Below are 25,441 nucleotides of genomic sequence, written 5' to 3'. Positions count from 1 at the left end.
TACTAGAATTGTTTGCTTTAATACAAAAGCATTGTTGCTGGCTTCGGCCTCAGGGATGTAATGTTTTAAATTTGAAACAGTGGAGACAAGTAATGAAAGCTTTAAGAAGAGCGTATCAAAAAAGGGAATTCATTCCATTATCAGTGTGGGCCTTATGCCACCAGATAGCAGCAGCTTTAGATCCTTTACAGTCTGAAGGAGAGAAAAATGAAATTACCATATTTTCTAAGCTCATAAGTAAATTAGATATGAAAGAAAGTAAATTGGAACAAGAACAGGAGCTTGAGGCGAATGGGGAACTGTCAGGTTTTCCCCCTCATCCTGATATTAACCCTTTTATCAACAAAAGCTCAGTGAAGTGTCCTAATGAAATATCTTCTGTGTATCCAATACAACCCTCTGCACCTACTGAATTGCCTTCTATTACTAAGCCTAAGTTAGAAATGTTTTCAGATGTTGCTGATGCTTTGCCTTATGTTAATCAATTATTGTCTGCTTTCCTGGTAACATTATATGCAATACCACCAGATGTAAATAATCTGCAAGAGAGTGTCATTTCATCCTGAGCCAATACCTTTTAAACTATTGAAAGATTTAAAACAAGTAAAAATACTAAAGTCCTTGTTAGTGAATTCAGGCTTGTAAGAAAACTCTCTGTTAAAGTGTTAACTAAGATAAGGAAATTATTCTGGCAGCAACTCTGTAAACCCCCTGCTGTCGACATGATAATGTAGCTGTGGGCTAGTGGGGGTTAATAGAATTAAACCACTGGAAAAGGAGAAAAACATGGCAACATTTGTGTTCTGTTTTGTTTCCATGATAATTCTGATTGGGCCTATTTAACCAAGATAATAAAATCAGTACAAAATTTTTATCAAGGCATTAAAAGAAATTTTCCATTTTAAAGCAATAGTTTACTCCGGAACTTCCACTCTCAGTATAGTCTTACAGAGTAGTAATCCAAAAAATGTGTGTTAATGGTCTGTCTAAACTGCTAAATAAGAGATTAACTACATTTATGCTGCTCAAGTTATCTTAACTGATTGCTGATAACTAAAAAAAAGTTTCCAAGCACAAGCTTGCATGTTACAGGCAACATGGATTCCAGAAGAAATCTTAAAAAGTAAAATCTAAGATGTGATATGATGGAGAACTTAAAAACAGCTATACCCAAAAAGTAAGAATTATGAGTCAATTGTAAGCTGTATGTTTCTATTGGTGTGTTTTAATTGTTTTATGTTTGTCTGTCTGTTCAATGTCAGTGTGTATTTTGATACCTCTGAATGGTGATATAAATTAATAAATAAAAATTTTTAAAAGAGCTCTATTCAAATGGCCAAAAATTAAATAAGCACTTATATTAACACATAAGTTTAAATGTTAATAAGATCTCTACAATGATAAAAATTGTAAGTCTTGATTAACAAAATTACTATAAGTCTTTTCATAAAAAGTTGTTCTTGCCTAGATTGAAATGAATAGTTTATTTTTCTTCACAGGATAAAATGAAGGATGTAAAACTTAAATGAATATTAAAGAAGGTTAAAAGTTTGTGGGAATGCTGCCTGAAATTTAATAAGTTTTTTCAAAAAGGTGTGTTTTGTCCTAAAATAGGATGGCTAATTTTCATAAACTCATGGGACCTAAATGCATGTGGCAAGTTGTAGAAAGTATTGTGGTAACTTTAAGTAAGGGAATGTGTTCCATGATGATAAAATTTGTCTTAAAATAATATAATTATAGTCTACATGTTTATAAGTAATTATAAGAAGTTTAATGAAGCACTGTTTAAATTAAGGTATTTAAATGGCTAATTCCAAAGAGTTATTATTAAACAAAACCTGAATTAATAATAATAAAAATAAAAGGTAATTTTATAACAGGAAAACTTGTTGGCATCCAGCCTCCCCTGCCGACTTACTTCTAGGGGACTGTTTCTGGTATTGCATGCTACTAAGTATTTAAAGTGAAGAAAGGTTCATTATTTTAACAAGTTTGTTTAGTGCTGATGGTAATTATGCATTGTAAGAAGTTTGCCTGGTAATTTATATATGTGGGATGTATAGAATGTGTTTTTATTTTTAAGAAAACAGAAAATAATGTAGTCCTAAAATAAAATAATTGGTTACTAAGAAAAGGTAAAATGTGGGACTAAACCTGAATAAATACAGAAAGTGCAAAAGGTTCATGAAAAAAGAAATTTCTATGGTTAAAGTTAAATAAAATTTGATGGGTCTGTCTATAAAGTTTTAAAAGGCTTAGTATCAAATAGTATGCCAATGCAAAGTTAAAATTTTGTTCTTTATTAAAGTCTCTCAAGTCATTAGTCTGTTTTAGTAAAAGTTTATGAAAAGTTTTTATTGTAATTCAGTATACAAAGAAAGTCTTTTATCAAAATAGCTTCTTCTGCTTTAACCTCATCATTTCTTCGGTGTTCAAAGAAGAAAAGATCTTATGTCTTTTAAAGGAAAATAATGTTCAAACCTGTTTTCTCAAAGTCAAATCCTGAAAAGTAGCTTTTTATTCCAAACTAATTATAAGAGATTTGTTCTTTTACCTTGAAAGAAAAATTAAAGTAACAGTTGAGTTCATTTAATATGTTATAAGTTGAATGGAAGGTGTTTAAAAGTGTTATAAGGGAAACGGACTTGGCCCAGTGGTTAGGGCATCCGTCTACCACATGGGAGGTCCGTGGTTGAAACCCTGGGCCTCCTTGACCCATGTGGAGCTGGCCTATGTGCAGTGCTGATGTACACAAGGAGTGCCCTGCCATGCAGGGGTGACCCCGCATAGGGGAGCCCCACGCGCAAGGAGTGCACCCTGTAAGGAGAGCCAACCAGCACAAAAGAAAGTGCAGCCTGCCCAGGAATGGTGCTGCCCACACTTCCTGTGCAGCTGACAACAACAGAAGCAGACAAAGAAACAAGATGCAGCAAATAGACACAGAGAAGAGACACCCGGGGGAGGGGGGAATTAAGTAAATAAATAAATAAATCTTAAAAAATAAAAGTGTTATAAAATTAACAGTTTTTTTAAAACCTCTTTTAATTAAAGTTGTATGAGTAAAATATTCATATGAATGCTTAAGAGTGTATAAATTCACCAATATTTCAACATAATATTTAACAAATGTACTATATGGTTAATTATGGTTTTAATTAATATAAAAAGGTGTGTGTCACAGAAACAACCTCTTATCAAAAAAAAATTTTTTTTAAAGATTTCCTTTATTTATTTCTCTCCCCTTCCCCCTCCACCCCGGTTGTTTGTTCTCTGTGTCTATTTGCTGTGTCTTCTTTGTCCACTTCTGTTGTTGTCAGTGGCACGGGAATCTATGTTTCTTTTTGTGGCATCATCTTGCTGTGTCATTTCTCCGTGTGTGCAGCCCCATTCCTGGGCAGGCTGCACTTTCTGTCACGCTGGGCAGCTCCCCTTACGGGGCGCACTCCTTGTTTGTGGGGCTCCCCTATGCGGGGGACACCCCTGTGTGGCAGGGCACTCCTTGCACACATCAGCACTGCACATGGGCCAGCTCCACACGGGTCAAGGAGGCCCGGGGTTTGAACTGTGGACCTCCCATGTGGTAGACTGACGCCCTAACCACTGGGCCAAGTCCGTCACCCCTCTTATCAAAAATTAAAGTAACAACATTGTAGTATGCAGCAGTCCCAAATATTGCTAGTTTGTTGCAAAAAATTAATATCCAACTAATTTATCACTTTGTTTTAAAATGTGCCAAGACTTTCTTTAGTATTTCCTTAGACAAGTCAAGTCAGCCTGCATTTTCCTACCAGTAGAAAAATCAACAGACTTTTGCAGTGCCTCCCCAAGGCTGTACCCATAGCCCAACCATCTGTCCTGGCATGGTGATAATAATCTGGCTGTGTAGAAAAATCTGTGGTTGAAACTCTACTGATGTAATCTTTTTTTTTTTTTCAGAATGTAAAAGAAACATCAGAGACAATAGTATCTTATCTTAAGAGCCTGAACTGGGCAAACAATTGGGACAGGCTGCAAAGTCCTTGCTGCTCTATCAAGTTCCTAAATGTTGCTTAGTTGGGTGGGATAAAACTATGCCCTCTGTTGTACTTGGTGGAGTGCAATGTTTTCTCATGTTAATAGAGTTTGTAATATTGTTGAAGTGCTGAAAATCTTTCATCCCTCATTTAGCTCAAATAGTAAAACCATTGTATGTATTAATTGGGGAAAGTCCTTCATGGAAGTAGGAAAACCTCCAGCAAGCTGCTTTAAATAATAATAAAAGGAAGGTAAATTGTGGACATTAACTTAGCCTATGAATTAGATGTGGCAAGCACCAATATTGGCTTTGGGTGGGGTTTGTGGCAAAGGCAAAATTCTAAACAAGTACCCCTTGGGTTTTAATCACAATTCTGGAAGGAGGCCAAAAGCAAAATATAAAAAATCAATTGTGTGCAGTATGGGAGGCTCTGCTAAAAGTGAAAGACTTAACCCAATAGTGTCTGGTCACTCTAAAGACTGCCATCCCTATCCAGGGGTGGATTGCAAATACTAAAAGCAAGACAGAGAGAAATGATGGACTGTTGTAAATCACCCTAAGATCTATGAAAAAACATCTGGAATACCTGCTAATAGTAACAGGTGACTGTCAAGTCCTTGCCCACCCCACTAACATCCCTTTTAGGATTGTTGACACAGATGCCTTTGTGAAGATCCAGGGCCCTACCACTGAAACCTGAGAAAAGGTAGAGTGGCTCCTCCAAAAAGGTGAACATCATGAGTACCAGAGCTTGTGGTGCCTAGCCCAGCAGTTCCAGCTGCCTATTACTTGCCAACAGCTCATGGATTTCACCCATGAGTGTCCACTGTGCTCACTTCAATGACTATACATTAGATTCCTTCTGCTCTTGAGAGGCATGAGCCCTCAGATGCACAATTCAAATACTCCAGGGTGTAAGTAATACAACTAAAAACCACCTGAGCTGTATTCATTACTTTGCTAAAACAAAAAGGGGGAAATGTGAAAGCAGAAATATGGCCGGAGGTTAAAATACTTCACTGAAACCTGTGGCAATTGCTGCCATGCATTACATTAACTTTAAAAATCCTGAAACTGTATTTGCAGCTTGTGTCTGCCTATGGACTTCGGGCCTGTAAGCTCTCTCCTTCTGCTATTGTGGCAGGAACTGTTAACATTACAAAGGAAAATGGATACTGGCCCCTTAGGCCAATGACACTCAAAGTTATAACCTACAAAAGACTTTGTGGAAAGTATTTCTTGGAATTGCCCCTATTTATGAATGGTTGGGAAATATAAATAAGACAGAACAGTATTTGACCCTTAATCAAACATATCATCTTAAGGCCTGTGTTAGAGATCCATTTGTTTTCATAAATGGGAATATAACTATTAAGAATGACTCTTTGGGAAACAGACTTGGCCCAGTGGATAGGGCATCTGTCTACCACATGGGAGGCCCATGGTTTAAACCCTGGGCCTCCTTAACCTGTGTTGAGCTGGCCCATGTGCAGCGCTGATGCATGCAAGGAGTGCCGTGCCATGTGGGGGTGTCCCCCAAATAGGGGAGCCCCACGCACAAGGAGTGTGCCCTGTAAGGAGAGCCGCCCAGTGTGAAAGAAAGTGCAGCCTGCCCAGGAATGGTGCCACACACACAGAGAGCTGACACAGCAAGATGATGCAACAAAAAGAAACACAGATTCCTGTGCTGCTGACAACAACAGAAGCAGACAGAAAGAAGAACATGCAGCACATGAACACAGAGAACAGACAACTGGGGCAGGGTGGAAGGGGAGAGAAATAAATAAAAATAAATCTTTTTTTAAAAAAGAATGACTCATTGTTTTATGAAAATGGTGCCTTGTATACATGTCTATCAGAAAGTGTGTTGCAGGATGGAGAAACAATAACAATGGCCAGAAGAAGAAAAGGCATCTGGATACCTGTGAGAATGACATGGATTTGGCAGTTGTTTCATGAAAGGCAATTATTGCTATATAAGAATTCTTGAAATGGACTAGATGCTTTATTGGACTGCTTATTATAAGCATTTTGGGACTGATTGGAATCATTACAGCTGCTGCTACTGCTGCAGTAGCTTTACATGAAAGTACAAATGCAACAATATGTACATGATTGGCATAAAAATGCTAGTGATTTGTGGCATATTCAAGAGCATATAGATGAGCAGTTAAATAATTGAGTTAATGATTTGGAATCAGCTGTGTTACATATTGGAGATCAATTGTATAATTTAAATTTTTTAAGGGGGTTGAGGTGTGATTGGAATGAAAGTATTTTCATATAACTCCACTTGCATATAATTCATTGGATATAGTATGGGAAAAAATTAAGAATCATTTATTAGGCCATATAAGTAATATTTCTCTGGAAATAATTGAATTAGAAAGGAAAATATTAGAGATGTCTCTTTTGAATTCATGTAGCAAATGATAAGGATATTTTCTCAGATATGATTTCACATATTACAAAATTTAACCCAGTTAATGGGTGGAAATCACAGCATTTCCTGTCAGCTTTAGGAATAGGGCTAATCATATTTGTTCTGTTGCTCATGATTCTTGCCTGTGCCAGACAGTGCTTTAGAAGAAAATTGCAAAGCATAACAGCCATGGGACAAGCTAATAATTTGGTGCTAACGAAAGCACTTCAATAATTTCCCGAAGTCAAAGAGCTTGGCTAGTAGTCTCTGACGGGTAAGGCTGTCAGAGGAGGGCAACCTAAGACAGGCACAGTCACCTTGACTAAAACAAAAAAGGGGAAATTTTGGAAACTGAGGCACAGTGGGCTCACATGGAGAGATGTACTGTCTCCATGGCTATGCTTGTGACACAAGGAATGCAAAGGTAGAATGCTTGATGACTATCAGGATGATGTCACAGGCAGAGATAAAAATGAGCACATCTATTTTATAGTAAATAGAACACTTAGACTTTGCAGCTTGAGATAAGATTTTTTGAATTCCTTAGATCATGAGTAATGTTACTAGTTAACTGCATGTTGCTGCTTGTTCTCACATAGACTGGGGTATATATAGAGCCCCTTGTAAACAATAAAGTTGTCTGATGAGTCTCTCCTTGCAGACCCCCTGATCCCACCTCTCTCTCTCTCTTTCTCTTTGTTTCATTCTCCTTTTTCTCTTTCTTTCATTCCTGATACCTTTTGGGCCAACATTCTGACAGACTGAGACATAATGAATCGGGCTGAGGTATGTCAAAATGGGAGAATGCTACATTTTAAGGACTAAATATTTTTCACATCCACAAAGTACAGTCTTTACTCTAAGAAGAGAGGACATTCTAGACTCTTGTCTGAAGCCAGAGAAGGATGTGAAATCCTGCCATGCAGAAATCTGAAGCACTGAGCTGCCAATAAAGGAAAAGCCTCACACCAGCTTTCTGTGTCACCACTGAGTGACACAGAACAGCTGTCCTCAGCCACTGGTACTAGGTTGCTATAGTTTTCCAACATCATGTCTCAGTTCAGGTCTTTCTGAGCAGGGTCCCAGCAACTGCCACTACTCCCAGGTGAATTTCACAGCCACATTGTCAAATGTTGGCAATTCCTATAATGATACAGTCCCATTTAATATGAAATGTTTCCCTTTTATTGATATGGAAGGAATGTAAAGGAAGTTATTCTGCTCATTTTAACTGTATAGGCAGCACAATACTATAATTTTAAAAATACACTGTGGTAGAAGGAAAATACTAAAGAATATTTTATACTTGTCCATTCTGCATTCAGTATTCCATTCATTCAATGAATTAGGAATATTTATCTTGCATAGTTATTAAACCTCTTACAAACCAAGAATCTATATACATACATATTTTTATATATGTATGTATGTATTTGATCACATATTCTAAGGACAAACATACACAGGTGACATCACAATGAATAGAATATATTCTTATATTTATCAAAAAGCCTTCCCAGGCTTGGCAGGTCAGAAGTAATTGTAAAGAGACTGAAAATGCCAGAATTACAAGATGGTATTTGTTTAATAAGTGTAGTTAAAATGTTGTAAGGAATGAAAGAAACCATCAAAAAATGTCTAAAGAACAGGAGACTATAAAATATTAGGCAGGGAAGTGGATTTGGCCCAACAGATAGAGCATCTGCCTACCATATGAAGGGTCCAAGGTTCAAACCCAGGGCCTCTTGACCCATGTAATGAGCTGGCCCATGTACCATGCTAATGCACACAAGGAGTGCTGTGCCATGCAAGGTTGTCCCCCACATAGAGGAGCCCCATGCCCAAGGAGTGCACCCCATAAGGAGAGCCACCCAGCACAAAAAAGTGCAGCCTGCCCAGAAGTGGCACTGCACACACGGAGAGCTGATGCAGCAAGATGATGCAACAAAAAGAGACACAGATTCCAGGTCCCGCTGATAAGAATACAAGTGGACATAGAACACACAGCAAATGGACACAGAGAGCAGACAACGGGGGGTGGGGCAGGGAAGGGGAGAGGAAAAAAGCTAGTTCAAAAAATATACTAGGCAGATTTGGGAAGAAAAAATATATAAACATACATTTATGCATATGTAAACAGGTTAAAATCATATTAGATGCCTTGAAGTGATGATTTAAGAATTAGGTATTATCCAAAATGCAGCACAGAATATAAATAGATGGAAAATTTAAAGGAGAAGCTAGCAAATATTGAGGATAGAGTGAGAACATATTATAAAGCATATTCTTATTCAAGTTCTGGGAGAGAAAATTGGATAATGTTCAAGCACTTTTATTTAGGTTATCAAAAATTTTGGGGGAGTCAATTTGGCTCAGTGATTGAGCACTGGCTCCCTACAAACAAGGTCCTGGGTTCAATCTCCAGCCCTGGTACCTCAAAACAGCAACAACAAAAACACAACCTACCAGCTTCCACAAGTTTCTGACACCAACTGCAAATACTGAAGTAGCTTAGTTAATACAATTCTGACTGAATACCTGGAGTTAGGCCAGACTCCATAGTCTAAAGGCCTTCCTTTGCAAGATTGTCCTCCAGGCACCAGTTGCAAGTTTGGGGACCCAGGCTGCCCACATTTCTGACCAACTGGTTTCAAATTTAGGAGTTCTCACTACACCCTCAGGTTTGATAATTCTCTAGAATGACTCAGAACTCTAGGAAGTGCTATACTTATGACTGTAGTTTTATTATAGTAAAAGGATACAAATAAGCCAAAAGAAGAGATGCATAGGGTGAGGTCTGGGAAGGCCTCAAAAGCAGGCTTCTGTATTCTCTCTGCATGGAGTAAGAATGCTTCACACCCCCAGTCCAGAGATGCATCTTATCAATCCTAGAAGGTTCTTTTGGGTTTTTTGTATGGAGTTTCATTACATAGGCATGATTGATAGATTCAGTGTTCAAGTGGTTGAACTCAGTCTGCAGCCCCCTCCTCTCCTAGAGGTTGGGGAGGTGGGCTGATCTGGGCTGATATAACATGGCTCAAAGCCCCAAACTGCCTAATCATGTGGTTGGTCTTTCTGATGTGGTCAACCCCCATCCTAGGGCTGCAGGTATGGCTGCCCCCCCCAGGTCATTTTGCTAGTATTTGAACTAACAGATGTGATCTTGGGCCCACCATGAAGTACCATGGAGAACAAATGACACTGCTATCATAGGGAATTCCAAAGATTCAGAGGTTGCTTCCTCAGGAACTGAGGACAAAGACCAGCCAAGTTTTTGATTATACAATTATCCAAACATCTGAGTGCTAAGAAATTTGCAAAACTGATTAAACACCTCAAACCTCAAATTCAGGAAACTCAATAAATCTTAAGAAGAGGGAAGGGATGTGGTTGAGTGTGGGAAACAAAGGCATGTTGTTTCCATGGAAGCAAGTTACTTCCTTGACCACTGAGTCAAACTGTCCCTTGTGATTATCAGTGTGGATCACAGTCTTGGCTGGGAAAGCACACCTGCAGGCAGAACATATAGAACAGAACAACCTGAGTAACAGGATTTATGAGTATAGTTACTGATTTTTATAATAATAGTTCCAGTAAAGTTTGTTGGTGTTCATCAATCACTAGTTAATATAGAATGAGGTAAGGGTAATAGGTAACTTGATTTTATGCTGAATGTCACGTATGTTAGGGGTATATATACTAGCCTCTTGACTCAATAAAGTTGTCTGATGAACTTGAGAAATCAATGCTCTCAGATCCCCTGAACCCAATCTTTCTTTGTCTTTCATTCCCGATACCTCGGGTCACCGACCAAGACTCCCACAGGTGGCACCCAAACGAGGGGCCTGAGGCAGAGGATTCATCAAGACACGGCAGCATAGAATCTTCCACCTCTGGATCAGGAACGCGGAAAGCTGAAAAGCTTTTTTAAAGGTAAGGAGCGTCAAAATTAATTAACCCAGGTAGATTGCTGCTTCATATTATTAAGTTTTGCTTTCCGCTAGCATCAGGGTATGGGCAATCAACCAGGACGCTTGGAAGAATATTCACAGGTTTTGAAAACACTGTTGCACAGTGTAGGCATCACAGTTAAGACTGCAGATTTGTTAGAATTGTTTGCTTTGGTTCAAAAGCATTGTTATTGGTTTCAACCACAAGGAAAGAATTTAATGAATGTTAAGCAGTGGAGGCAAGTAATGAAAGCATTGCGGAGAGCATATCAGAAAGGAGAGTATATACCTGTATCAATTTGGGCCTTAGGACAGCATATTGCTGCTGCATTAGATCCTTTGCAGTCTGACAAAGAAGAAGAGATTGTTCTTTTCTCAAGGGAGGAAACAGCTATGAATGATACAGGTAAAGACAGGAACTTGGAGGAGGATCAGGAAGAAGAGTTATTTGAAGTTAAAGATCTCCCGAACTGGCAGGGGCAGAGTCGAGGGGCCTGTGGGGAAGAAGTGGGGGCAGGAGACGAGAAGAATGGAGGCAAGACAGGATTCTGATCAAGCCTTGTTTATTGGGGGTAGGGCATTAGAATTTATACTGAGGGAAGGGAGTGTGTCCATAGGTGATAGGCTGGACTTGCGGGTGGCAGGCGTCCAAGGAGGGGACTGGCTGAAAGTTCACCCCAGGTCTGCAGAGTTTCGTGCCTTGTGCATGCATGCTGCTGTGGTTACCAGAGTTGTGGCAGAAAGGGGAGAACAAAGGGGAGGAAGAAAGAGGAAGTAGGAAACCAAGGAATGGCGACCTTGGAGCGCGACACAAATGAATCATGGCATTTTGTGTTGAGAGTGGGAGAGAGAGATGGCTCCCTACAGGTCCCCCTTCTCTCATAATTTTTTAGAGAGAGTAATGAAGGCTGGGAACACTGATTCTGGGGGGACTGTGCCTGTCTTAGGTTGGGGCATGCAATTGACTAGCAGCGTTAGACCTTACCTGTCATTGGGAATCGTGGCAGCGAAAGGCCACATCCCTGTCTTAGGTGGTTTTCGCTTGCTTGATCAATCAGCCCAGTTGCCCATCATTGGCTAGCCGGTCCAGTGCCTCAGAAGACTGCTGCCTCTGTATAGGCTTGAGAGCATTGCTTGATGTTACCCAGGACACTTGTTAATATTTGTGGGGGACCTTGGACTAGGATTAGTCGGGAGCTTTCCTGTGTATTAATATGGCTCATTAGCTGGCTTGCCAAGACAGAGCTGGAATAAGAAAAGGGTGATTGAAGCATATAGACAGGGGGTGGATGATTCAGAAAGTAGGGGTGTGAGAGTATTAAAAGGCAGTCCCAGCCGCCTCTTTGTTGTCATTGTTTTCGGGCTGCTCTTCTTGTTTCAGAGGGTTATACTGCTGCAATCGTGCCAAATATACTGCATAGGCTGATATGGCTTTCACATGTTTGATTACTATCATCAGAAGTTGTAGAAGACCCCATTTCTTCATTCTGGGGTTTAATTCTCTTTGCAGGTAACCAAATTTGTTCTCCATTTTCTGAAATGATAAGAGCATAGCCTCACCTCCTTACTTTAATCTTGCCTTTTTTCCATTCATTGCTTAAAATATCTTTCTAGACTATTGGTTGATTTTCATTTTTTGCGTCCACTGTAGATATTTGACATTTTTCAAAGTGACATTCCACAGGTGTTAATGAATTATAAACATTAAGAAAATGTAAAGTAAATAAAACTTTTGCCAATTGATCTTTTGGTGTTATAATACCATTATTTCTCCCTTTTTGTTATAAAAGCATATTTTTTAGGGTCTGATGGCTGCGTTTAACTATGGCTTGACTTGTAGGATTATAAGGAATGCCGGTAACATTTTTAATACTATATTTTAAATAGAAAGATTCAAAGGATTTATTAATGTAAGAAGGTGTATTATTAGTTTTAATTTTTAGAGGGCATTCCATTACATTAAAAGCAGACTATAGATGTGAACGAACATGATGAAGCCATTCTCTACTTTGAGCAGTGGCCTACATAAAATGACAATAAGTGTTAATATAAACATGAACATATTGTAGTTTACTAAAGGATGGTATGTGAGTAACATCCATTTGTTATAATTGATTAGGAGTCAGGCCTCTGGGATTAGTTCCGGCCTGAAAAGGCACCACTGTTAGTGGTTCACAAGTAGGACAAGCGTACATAATTTTTTGTGCCTGTAGTTTTATTAACTTTTGATATTTATTTTGCAGGCCTTTAGCATTAATGTGATTTAGAACATGGTAATCATGAGCACCTTGTAAACACCCTGCTAATAAATTGGCTTGAGCATTATTTGCTGTCATAGGACTAGGCAAAGAGGTATGAGAGCATATGTGAGTAATGTAAATAGGATGCTGTTTTAACCTGAAGAGATGTTGCAAGTTAGCAAAAAGTTGAGATAACTCATTAGTAGCAAAGATATGAGCTGTTTCAATATGCTTACAGTAAGGCATACATATTCAGAATCAGGGACAACATTCAAAGATTCCTTAAATATTGTTAACACCTTAATGATGGCAGCAAGTTCAGTACACTGAGCAGACGTGAATGGAGTCTGCCAAGCCTGTTCTTTTCAAGAAGTAAGGTATGCTGCTTTTTTATTATTATTACTATCAGTAAATATTGTACAAGATGGTTGGGCTATGCACATAGTCCTGAAAAGCACTGCAAAAGTTCATTGTTAGGTTTTTTATAGATAGAGGAATGCAGCTGGCTTGATTAGTGTAAGAAGACACTAAAGAAAGTCTTAGCAAGTTTTAAAACAAAGTGATAGCAATACAGCTGGACTTTAACTTTTTGCAACAAACTAGTGGTGTTTGGGATTGCTGCATACTATAGTGTTGTTAATTTAATCTATGATAAGAGGTTGTTTCTGTGACACATATTCTTTTATAATAATTAAAACCATAAATAACCACATTGTACTTCTCTTTAATATTATGCTGAAATATTGGTAACTTTATATACTTTTAAGCATTCATAGGAACCTTTTATTCATATGACTTTAATTAATAGAGGGTTTAAGGAAAGAAAAAACTTGTTAATTCTATAACACTTTAAAATACCTTTTATTTAACTTATAACATATTAAATGAACCTAATTATTTTATTTAATTTTTCTTTTAAGGTAAAAGTACAAATCTCTTATAATTAGTTTGGAGTAAAAGGCCACTGTTCAGGATTTGGTTTTGAGAAAGCAGTTTTGAACATTATGTTCCTTTAAAAAAGATAAAACTTTCCTTTCTTGGAACATGGAGGAAATGATGAGCACAAGAAGCACAAGAAGCTGTTTTGATAAAACAGACTTTTTCGTTTACTGATTATTGAGGATAAAAACTTTTACCAAAACAGATTAATGATGAGAGGCCTTGAGAAAGAACAAAAATTTTTAACTTTGCATCAGCATACTACTTGATACTAAAGCCTTTAAAATTTTATAGATAGACCGATCAAATTTTATTAAATTTTAACTATAAAATTCCTTTTCCACGAACCTTCTGCACTTTCAGTATTCACTCAGGTTTTGTCCCACACTCTACTCTTTCCAATAATCAATCATTTTATTTTAGGACAAAATTATCTTCTGTTTCCTTAACAATAAAAACACATTCCATATAGCCTACATACAAAGTTATCAAGCAAACTTCTTATAACATAATACTGTGAACACTAAACAAGCTTGTTAAAATAATGAACTTTTCTTTACTTTAAATACTTAGTAGCATGCAATATCAGAAACAGTTTTCTAGAAGCAAGTTGTGAAGGGAGGGCTAAGCTTTTTTGTTATAAAATTACCTTTTATTATTATTATTAATTCAGGTTTGTTTAAACACTTTAATTTAAACAATGCTTTATAAAACTTCTTATAATTATTTATAACCATATAGACTATAATAATTATATTATTTTAAAACAAATTTTACCTTTACAGAACACATTTCTTTACTTAAAGTTACCACAATACTTTCTATAACTTGCCACATGCATATAAGTTCCAAGATTTTATGAAAATTAGCCATCCTACTTTAGGACAAAACACACCTTTTTGCAAAAACTTATTAAATTTCAGTTAGCATTTTCACAAATTTTAACCAAATATTCATTTAAGTTTTACATCCTTGATATTATCCTGTGAAGAAAAATAAGTTATTTATTTCAATCTAGGCAAGAACAACTTTTTATAAAAAGGCTTACAGTAATTTTGTTAATCAAGACTTATGATTTTTATCATTGTAGAGATTTTATTAACATTTAAACTTAAGTATTAATATAAGCACTTATTTAATTTTTGGCCATTTGACTAGAGCTCTTTTATAAATTTTTATTAATTTATATTACCATCCAGAGGTATCAAAATATACACTGACATTGAACGAACAGACAAACAGAGAACAATCACAACACAGTAACAGAAACATACAGTTTACAATTAACTCATAATTCTTACTTTCTTGGTATAGCTGCTTTTAAATCTTCTGTTATATATCACATCTTAGATTGTACCTTTTAAGATTTCTTCTGGAATTCATGTCACCTGTAATATGCAAGCTTGTGCTTGGAAACATTATTAGTTATCAGCAATCAGTTAAAATAACTTGAGCAGCATAAATGTAGTTAAGTTTTTATTTTGCAGTTTAGACAGAACATTAACACACATTTTTTGGATTATTACTGTAAGACTGTACTGAGACTTGAAGTTCTGGAGAAAACTATTGATTTAAAACTGAAAATTCCTTTTAGACCTTGATAAAAACTTGGTACTAATTTTATTATCCTGGTTGAGTAAGCCCAATCAGAATTAGCATGGAAACAAAACAAAACACAAATGTTGCCACATTTTTCTCTCTTTCCAGTGGCTTAACTATATTAGCCCTCACTAGCCCAGAGCTACATTGTCATGTAGACAGCAGGGAGTTTGAAGAGTTGCGAAAGGTTCGCTGGAACAAAGTTGATTGCCCCATAAGCTTGTTTGGGTTTCGGGGCCTGTGGCTGGCCCTGCCTCCCGTTTCCCTGATGGGGAGGGAGAGGTTGACCCTGCATGCTGGTTTGGGACCGACAGCCACTAGTCCAGTGCCGGCTGCGGCAGCAACGAGGACAGACTCTAGGGGCACTACTAGGCTTTTTGTTAATACCAGGGGTGGGACGGTCTCGGGCAAAATGGCCAGGATCACCACACTTAAAACAAGTTCTTTTTTGCTGCAGCTGTAAAACCTCTTTTAAAGTGGCGGCCATAGCAAGGCCTTGTTGGTAGGCGGGGCCAATTTCAGAACAAAGCCTGATGTAACCAGACAAGTCCTCCTTCTTTCTATAAGGTTTAATTGTGGCCTGACAAGCCGCATTCGCATTTTCAAAGGCAATTTGCTTTACATAGTCTGTTTCTGTATTGGTATCGCCAAACAGTCTTTCTGCAGCCGTGCACAATTTGCCTACAAAATCTGAAAAGGGTTCCTCTGGCCCCTGCTTAATATTAGTGAGGGAGGAGGCAGGGCATTCTTTTGTGGGTGACCTTTTGCAGGCTCTAAGGGCTGCAGTTTGAATTTGGGCGAATAGGCCAGGGTTATAATTCATATGCTGCACAGTGCCTTCATAATCTCTTGAGCCTGTTATGGAGCAGTGGGTTCATAGGTGGAGGCAGCAGTTTTAAGCTCTTTTAAAGATTTAAAGGGGAAAGTGGAATGCACACGAAGTACCTTCATCTCACCATTTGCCTCATCATCTGCCTCATTGTTTTGCCCTTCGGTTTGCCTCTCAGGGACCAGATATGCAAAAAAGGGTTTTTGTTTTTGTTTTTGTTTTTTCACCGCAGGGGATGCACACCTGGGTGGCCTTTCTAAGCAGGTGCAGGTGGGTGGGAAGGTGATAAAAGGATTGTGGTTAACTGCCTTTCTGGATTTATGGTGTTGTAATTCTTTTAGCTGCTGTAGCTCCTTTATGAGTTGTAAATGCTCCCTTCCTGTGGAAACCAGGGATAAACTTCTTTTAGGAAGGTAAAGAATTTAGAGAGTTCTTTAACATTAACCTTTACTCCTCTCATTTTAAGCGTGGCCTGCAGGCTGGACAGGAAAAGGGAACAATCACTGGAGGATGCCTGCCCCAGTATTGCCGATCAGTTACCAAGACAGTCTTCAGAAGATAGGCAGTCTTTTGAAGGTCTCTCCCACCCAAGCTGATGGCTTGGGTCTTCCCACCCAAGCTGATGGCTTGGGTCTTCCTGCCCAAGCTGATGGCTTAGGCTCTGAGTACGTGTAGATCACCTGGCCAGGCTTTCCGTTGTGTTGGCTTGTTATGAGAACTTCATCCCCAGGCCCCACCTACATTGGGTGCCACTTCTCTCAAACCGGCGGGGGCAGAGTCGAGGGGCCTGTGGGGAAGAAGTGGGGGCAGGAGACGAGAAGAATGGAGGCAAGACAGGATTCTGCTCAAGCCTCATTTATTGGGGTAGAGCATTAGAATTTATACTGAGGGAAGGGAGCATGTCCATAGGTGATAGGCTGGTCTTGCGGATGGCAGGCGTCCAAGGAGGGGATTGGCTGAAAGTTCGCACCAGGTATGCAGAGTTTCGCGCCTTGCACATGCATGCTGCTGTGGTTACCAGAGTTGTGATGGAAAGGGGAGAATAAAGGGGAGGAAGAAAGAGGAAGTAGGAAACCAAGGAATGACAGCCTTGGAGCGTGACACAAATGAATCATGGCATTTTGTGTCGAGAGTGGGAGAGAGAGACGGCTCCCTACATAAAGACACAAATCTGTTCTTAACTAAATCCATGTCAGAACTAAATATTTCTAAGGCAAACATATATCCTAATTTGACTCATGAGATTCCTTCTGCACTTCCAGAACCTGGAAAAGTACCTAGTGGACTTTTCTCTATGGACCTGCCTTATGTTCATAGCAGCTTTAAGCCAAATCCTGTGCCTGTTACTCTATTAATGAGATGTCTTTTACCGGGATCTAGTCAAGGTGAGCCTCTGGCTATGCAAGCTGTAGCAGCTTTTCCTGTAACTATTCAACAAATTCCTCCTGATGCTCAACACCCACAAGGGGGTGTCAAGTTTCATCCTGAGCCAAAAACTTTTAAACTATTGAAAGATTTAAAATGGGCAAAGATACTAAATAATGTCCTTGTTAGTGAAATCAGGCTTGTAAGAAAACTCTGTTAAAGTGTTAACTAAGATAAGGAAACTATTCTGGCAGCAACTCTGCAACCCCCCTGCTGTCTACATAACAATGTAGCTGTGGGCTAGTGGGGGTTAATAGAGTTAAGCCACTGAAAAAAGAGAAAAACATGGCAACATTGGTGTTCTGTTTTATTTCCATGTTAATTCTAATTGGGCCTATTTAACCAAGATAATAAAATTAGTACAAAATTTTTATCAAGGTTTAAAAAGGAATTTTCAGTTTTAAATCAATAGTTTACTCATGAACTTCAAGTCTCAGTATAGTCTTACAGAGTAATAATCCAAAAATGTGTTAACGGTCTGTCTAAACTGCTAAATTAGAGTTTTAGCTACATTTATGCTGCTCAAGTTATCTTAACTGATTGCTGATAACTAATAAAAATGTTTCCAAGCACAAACTTGCATATTGCAGGCAACATGGATTCCAGAAGAAATCTTAAGAAGTGATATTTAAAATGTGATATAATGGAGAGCTTAAAAGCAGCTATACCAAGAAAGTAAGAATTATGAGTTAATTGTAAACTGTATGTTTCTGTTACTGTGTTGTGATTGTTCTGTGTTTGTTTGTTCAATGTCAGTGTATATTTTGATACCTCTGGATGGTAATATAAATTAATAAAAATTTATAAAAGAGCTCTATTCAAATGGCCAAAAATTAAATAAGCGCTTATATTAACACATAAGTTTAAATGTTAATAAGATCTCTACAATGATAAAAATTGTGAGTCTTGATTAACAAAATTACTATAAGTCTTTTTATAAAAAGTTGTTCTTGCCTAGATTGAAATGAATAGCTTATTTTTCTTCACAGGATAATATGAAGGATGTAAAACTTAAATGAATATTAAAAAGGTTAAAAGTTTGTGAGAATGCTAATTGAAATTTAATAAGTTTTTGCAAAAAAGTGTGTTTTGCCCTAAAGTAGGATGGCTAATTTTCATAAACTCTTGGAACTTAAATGCATGTGGCAAGTTATAGAAAGCATTGTGGTAACTTTAAAAAAAAAAAAAGTGTTCTGTAAAAGTAAAATTTGTCTTAAAATAATATAATTATAAAAAGTCTTATAAAGCATTGTCTAAATTAAAGTGTTTAAGTGGCTAATTCCAAAAGGTCATTATTAAACAAACCTGAATTAATAATAATAGTAAAAGGTAATTTTATAACAGAAAAGCTTGGCTGTAGCCAGCCTCCTTTGACAACTTGCTTCTAGGAAACTGTTTCTGATATTGCATACTACTAAGTATTTAAAGTAAAGAAAAGTTTATTATTTTAACAAGCTTGTTAAGTGTTGATGGTATTATGTTATAAGAAGTTTGCTTGATAACTTCGTATATGGGCTATATGAAATGTGTTTTTATTATTAAGGAAACAGGAAATGATTTTGTCCTAAGATGAAATGATTGGTTATTAAGAAAGAGTAAAATATGGAACAAAACCTGAGTGAATACTAAAAGTGCAGAAGGTTCGTAGAAAAGAAATTTTTATAATTAAAGTTAAATAAAATTTGATGGGTCTATCTATAAAATTTTAAAAGCTTTAATATCAGGTAGTATACTAATGCAAAGTTAAAATTTTGTTCTTTCTCAAAGCCTCTCAAATCATTAATCTGTTTTGGTAAAAGTTTTTATCCTCAATAATCAGTATACAAAGAAAGTCTGTTTTATCAAAATAGCTTCTTGTGCTTTAACCTCATCATTTCCTCGGTGTTCCAAGAAGGAAAAGTTTTATCTCTTTTAAAGGAACATAATGTTCAAAACTGCTTTCCTGAAAAGTAGCCTTTCATTCCAAACTAATTATAAAAGAGATGTTCTTTTACCTTGAAAGAAAAATTATAAGTTAAATAAAAGGTGTTTTAAAGTGTTATAAAATTAAAAAGTTTTTTCTTTCCTTTAACCCTCTGTTAATTAAAGTTGTATGAGTAAAAGGTTTCTATAAATGCTTAAAAGTGTATAAAGTTACCAATATTTCAGCATAATATTAAAAAGAAATGTACAGTGTGGCTAATTATGGTTTTAATTATTATAAAAGAGTGTATGTCACAGAAACAACCTCTTATAGATTAAAGTAACAACACTGTAGTATGCAGCAATCCCAAACACTGCTAGTTTGTTGCAAAAAGTTCATGTCCAGTTGTGTTGCTATCACTTCAAAACTTGCTAAGACTTTCTTTAGTGTCTTCTTAGACAAATCAAGCCAGATGCATTCCTCTACCTGTAAAAAACCCAACAATAAACTTTGGCAGTGCTTTTCAGGGCTATGTGCATAGCCCAACTATCTTGTTCAGTATTTACTGATAGTAATAGTAATAAAAAAGCAGCATACATTACTTCTTGAAAAGAACAGGCTTGGCAGACTCCATTCACGTCTGTTCTGCTTGCTGCCATCATTAAGTGTTAACAATATTTAAGGAACATTTGAATGTTGTCCCTGATTCTGAATATGTATGCCTTACTGTTAAGCATATTGAAACGGCTCATATCTTTGTTACTGATGAATTATCTCAACTTTTTGCTGATTTGCAACATCTCATTAGATTAAAACAGCATCCTATTTACATTACACATATACGTTCTCATACCTCTTTGATTGGTCCTATGACAGCAAGTAATGCTCGATCTGATTTATTAGTGGGGTGTTTACAAAGTGCTCGTGATTACCATGCTTTAACTCACATTAATGCTAAAGGCCTGTGAAATAAATATCAACAGTTAACAAGACTACAAGTGCAGGAAATTATTCGCACTTGTCCTACCTGTGGACCACTAACAGCAGTGCCTTTTCAGGCTGGAACTAATCCCAGAGGCCTGGCTCCTAATCAGTTATGGCAGATGGATGTTACTCACATTTCATCCTTTGGTGAACTACAATATGTTCATGTTTGTACTGATACTTATTCTCATTTCATGTGGGCTACTGCTCAAAGTGGGGAATGGTTTCATCATGTTCGCTCACATCTCTGGTCTGCTTTTGCTGTGATGGGATGCCCTCTAAAAATTAAAACTGATAATGGGCCCTCTTACATTAGTAAATCCTTTGCTTCCTTTTGTAGGAAATATGCTATTGAACATGTTACCGGCATTCCCAATAATCCTACAGGTCAGGCTATTGTTGAAAGATGCCATCATACTCTCAAGACTATGCTTTTAAAACAAAAAGGGGGAGATGATGGTATGATATCACCTAAAGATCAACTGGCTAAAGCTTTATTTACCTTAAATTTTCTTAACGTTTATGATTCTATGACACCAGCTGAATGTCATTTTGGGCATTCTCAAACATCCACAGAAATTGCAGAATCTGAGAATCAACCAGTATTTTGGAAAGACATTTTGAGTAATGAATGGAAGAAAGGCAGGGTTAAAGTATGGGGGCGAGGTTATGCTCTTATCATTTCAGAAAATGGAGAAGAAATCTGGCTTCTGGCAAAAAGGATTAAACCTAGGACTGAAGAAGTGGAGTCTCCTACACATATGGATCCTACTGATAGTGAGTGAAACCAGCAATGGTAATGGTAATTACACATATTGGGCTTATATCCCTAATCCCCCATTACCTCAAGTGTTAACCTGGAAAGATCCTTCTTTTCCTGTCTATTTAAATAAAACTATTATATTTCCTGGACCCATGGATGATAGACTACCACTTAAGCCACGAGAAGAAGGACAAAGGATTTATAATCTCCTTCTTCCATTTGATTTCTGACCTCTTTGCATTGGCAATCGCCCACTATGTATGGCTGTGAAAAATAGAACTATGATCAATTTTAGCAATAATAATATTAAATCTTTGGCAACTTTATTCCCATCCTATCAATAAACCAAGAATATAAGTATCCAAGTTATAGTTGTCCTAAGAGGAATGCTGGTGATATGCAAAGATGGTATGAATGCCATATGGGAAGGGGATCTGTCATTTTTAATGATTCCTATGGAATAGTTTGGGAAAGTGCCCCTATGGGGAATCCCAACAAATATAAGGGCAGATTTATTTAGTATGGTTTAAATAGCAAAGGACAACAAGTTAGTAATGTACAATATCCTTTCCATGAATTTTTGTTTCTTGATAAAAAAATAATTTTTACTAAAAATAATAGTAATTGGAAAAATATAGGGAAATGGGTTCCTTTTCCATGGTGCAATAGCACTGGAGTCCATGATCAAAAACAAATATGGAAAGTCTTCTTAGGAGTGGCATCTACTTCTGAATGGAAAGGTAATAAAAGTATGGATGGACAATATTTGCAATTAGATCAAATTCATCATTTTCAATCATGTGTCAGAGATCTATATGTGTTTGTGGTAGGGAAGGCTACCATTACTGAAAATGCTTTATTTTATAAGGATGGGGCTTTGTATACTTGCTTGTATGAGAATATTTTACAGAATGGAGATATTATCACCATGGCTTGCCGAAGACAAGGAGTGCGGATCCCGGTGAAAATGAATCGGATGTGGCAGTCATCTCCTGAAAGTCATCTTCTTTTCCACCTGGCTCAAGACTGTTGAAATGATCTAAGAGATTTTTGGGACTTCTCATAGCTGGCATTCTTGGCCTCATTGGTATCATCACTGCTGCTGCCACTGCTGCTGTTACATTGCAAGAGACGGTGCAAACACAGCAATATGTGCATGATTGGCACAAGAATGCAAGTGACTTATGGCATAGTCAAGAGCATATTGATGAAGGACTTAATGACAGAATTAGTGATTTGGAATCTGCTGTTTTACACTTAGGAGATCAAGTTTATAATTTGAATTTGTTAAGAGGATTGAAATGTGATTGGAATGAAAGTAATTTTTGTATTACTCCTTTGGATTATAACATTTCTATGTTTCAATGGAATAAGATCAGAAATCATGTTAGGACACAAAGGAAACATGTCATTAGAAATTGAGGAATTGCAGAAAAAGATTTTAGAAATGTCTCATAATCAGATATACATAGATAATGATAAGGACATCTTTAATGATTTGATTTCACATTTAAATAAGTTTAATCCTGTTGATTGGTGGAAGTCTCAGCATTTTTTATCTGCCTTAGGAATAGGGATATGTGTATTAATCCTGTTGCTCATGGTTGTCACTTGCCTGGGAAAAGGTGTTTGCCAGAGATTGTACCATTTGGACACAATGGGACCGGCTAATAACTTAGTACTTGCTAAAACACTACAATAGTACCCTGAAGTCAGTGAGCTTGGCTGGTAGTCAATGATGGGTAAGACCCCCTGGGGGGCAACTTAAGACAGGCACAGTCACCCTGACTAAAACAAAAAGGGGGAAATGTGGGAAACAAAGGCATGTTGTTTCCATGGAAGCAAGTTACTTCCTTGACCACTGAGTCAAACTGTCCCTTGTGATTATCGGTGCGGATCACAATCTTGGCTGGGAAAGCACACCTGCAGGCAGAACAATAACATATAGAACAGAACAACCTGAATAACAGGATTTATGAGTATAGTTACTGATTTTTATAATAATAGTTCCAGTAAAGTTTGTTGGTGTTCATCAATCACTAGTTAATATAGAATGAGGTAAGGGTAATAGGTAACTTGATTTTATGCTGAATGTCACGTATGTTAGGGGTATATATACTAGCCCCTTGACTCAATAAAGTCTGATGAGCTTGAGAAATCAATGCTCTCAGATCCCCTGAACCCAATCTTTCTTTATCTTTCATTCCCGATACCTCGGGTCACCGACCAAGACTCTGACAGTTGAGCACCCACCTCCCACATGGGGGGAAGTGTTCCAGGTTCAATTCCCAGTGCCTTCTATAAAAACACAGACAACAAGTAAAACAAATGAAAAAGCCAACTCAGGGAAGCTGATGTGGCTCAGTGGTTGAGTGCCAGCTTCCCACATATGAGGTCCAAGATTCAATCCCTGGCCCCCAATATCTCAAAAAAAAAATCTTTAGCAGAAAATACACACTTAGAATTATCAGGCTGAGATTATAGGACAGCAAAAGCAATATATATATATATATATATATATATATATATATATATATATATATATATATATATATATATATATATATATATATATATACACATATAAACCCTTCCAGAGAGAAAAGACAAATTATCTACAAAGGAGAAAGAGAAATTACTGACAACTGACTTCTCCGTAGAAATTATGGAAGCCATAAAATACTGGAATAAAATTTTCAAAGTCCTGAGTCCTTGGGCAACACAGCCCAGCCCTGAACATTTCTGAGACTGAAAGGCACAGCTTGTCAACCCTTCTACTACTTTCATGTCTCGGGTTGCCTTTCAAGGGTACTGTAGTATAGAAAGATGAGGTAAAAAGACACAAGGAAAAATTGATGAGGTAATTCACCCACAATTTTTTGGTAGAGCCCATTCCATAAGCAAAACTAGACTTGGTAGAGGGTGAAAGTGTTAAATTCAGTTTATTATGTTCTCAATTATTACATGTGAGACAATAATCCATGCAGAAAATAAAAATTACACCTCCTTCTTCCTCCAAACTAAAAAATAACTTCTTAGTGGATTGAAGACCAAAACATAACATAATATGAAAGTATAAGGTATAAATATAGAATATATTTATGACATAAGTCAAAAGGTATAAAGGAAAATGACAACTTTTGAATGCATAAGAAATTAAACCTTCTGTGTGAAGATACCATAAACAATGCTAAAGACAAGAGACAGCAAGGAAAAACAAAACCAAAAAGGATTTGCAACTTATAGAACAGAGGATCAATAGCCATTGGATATAAACCATTATAAATCGGTAAGATCAGATTACTTAAATGGGGAAAGGATAAGGTCAGGAATTTTACAGAAGAAATAATCCAGTCAATCAACAAAGATGTAAGAAGGATAGCAATCTCAACGGTGGTTAGGAAAGTTCATGTTGAAAAGTCAATATGTTTTACCACTGTGCTATGTTGATCATAAATTGGAACAGTCACCTTGGACAGCCATTGACAGTATCCTTAAAAAATGTAAAATGAGCACACCCAGAAGTTACTTCTCATTAGTAACTCCTAGAGGTAGCCATATAAGTCCAGAAAAAGACATTAAAAAGGATGATCAGGAGAGAAAACTATAGAAGCTGAGAGAGAAAAGCCATGGAAGCAAGAAGCTGAAAGCAACAAAGCCTGGAAGAGAAGGGAGAGAACTGCAGATGTCACCATGTGACTTGCCATGTGACACGAGTTCAGGATCACTGGCAGGTGGTCTTCAGGAAGAAGTTATCATCTTGATTATGCCTGAATTGGACATTGTCACAGCCTCAGAAGTAAAAGCTTGTAAGCTGATAAATTTTCATTGTAAAAACCAAAAAAAAAAAAAAAAAATCACTATAGTTTGTAATCATTAGGCACACAAGTCGTTTGGAGCACAGTGCAATAGGTAAAAGAAAAAGAAGAAAGTACCTCCATATGTACATGTACTCAGTGAAAATATCACCTAGATGTCAAAAAGTAAAAGAACAATGTTTACAGTACACTACTACTGATTACCACAAACTACTTCTAAAGACATATATAAGCTCTGAAAGAAATATGGAGGATGTACATCACCTTGGCAGCTGTTAAGTCCTTAAAGGGTCTTAATTCCTCAAGGGGACTTGAGGTTTATCAATTTATGTTTACATGGAAGGATTTTTTTAGGTCAAGGTCAAACTTCCACCAACCCTGCCACCCAAATTATCAAAATAATTAGTTGGTTCCCTATCAGCCTACAATGATGACCAATTTTTTGTGTGTGCAAGTATAGCATTCATGGAATTTTATATACTTAATACTATTCAATAAATAGATATTTTTTCCCTCAAACTATATCATCTTAGGTTATTGGGGATCCTCAT

General features: G+C 37.1%; 1 long non-coding RNA gene and 1 pseudogene across 1 annotated transcript; one reads left to right on the top strand and one right to left on the bottom strand.

The window, feature by feature from the left end:
• LOC111763223 (zinc finger protein 350-like) overlaps positions 1–10,524 on the bottom strand; it is a 33,277-nt pseudogene extending 22,753 nt beyond the window's left edge.
• A 7,491-nt stretch (positions 10,525–18,015) lies between these two features.
• Positions 18,016–22,437, top strand: LOC131274216 (uncharacterized). The gene is made up of 2 exons (XR_009181413.1): positions 18,016–18,097; positions 20,997–22,437. It is a non-coding gene; the product is annotated as an uncharacterized lncRNA (long non-coding RNA).
• The last annotated feature ends 3,004 nt before the right edge of the window (positions 22,438–25,441 follow it).

The sequence above is a fragment of the Dasypus novemcinctus genome, chromosome 18 (genome assembly GCF_030445035.2).
Source record: "Dasypus novemcinctus isolate mDasNov1 chromosome 18, mDasNov1.1.hap2, whole genome shotgun sequence".
Classification (NCBI taxonomy): domain Eukaryota; kingdom Metazoa; phylum Chordata; class Mammalia; order Cingulata; family Dasypodidae; genus Dasypus; species Dasypus novemcinctus.
Note: the sequence above shows the minus strand (reverse complement) of the source record. Positions and strands in the feature narration are given on the sequence as shown.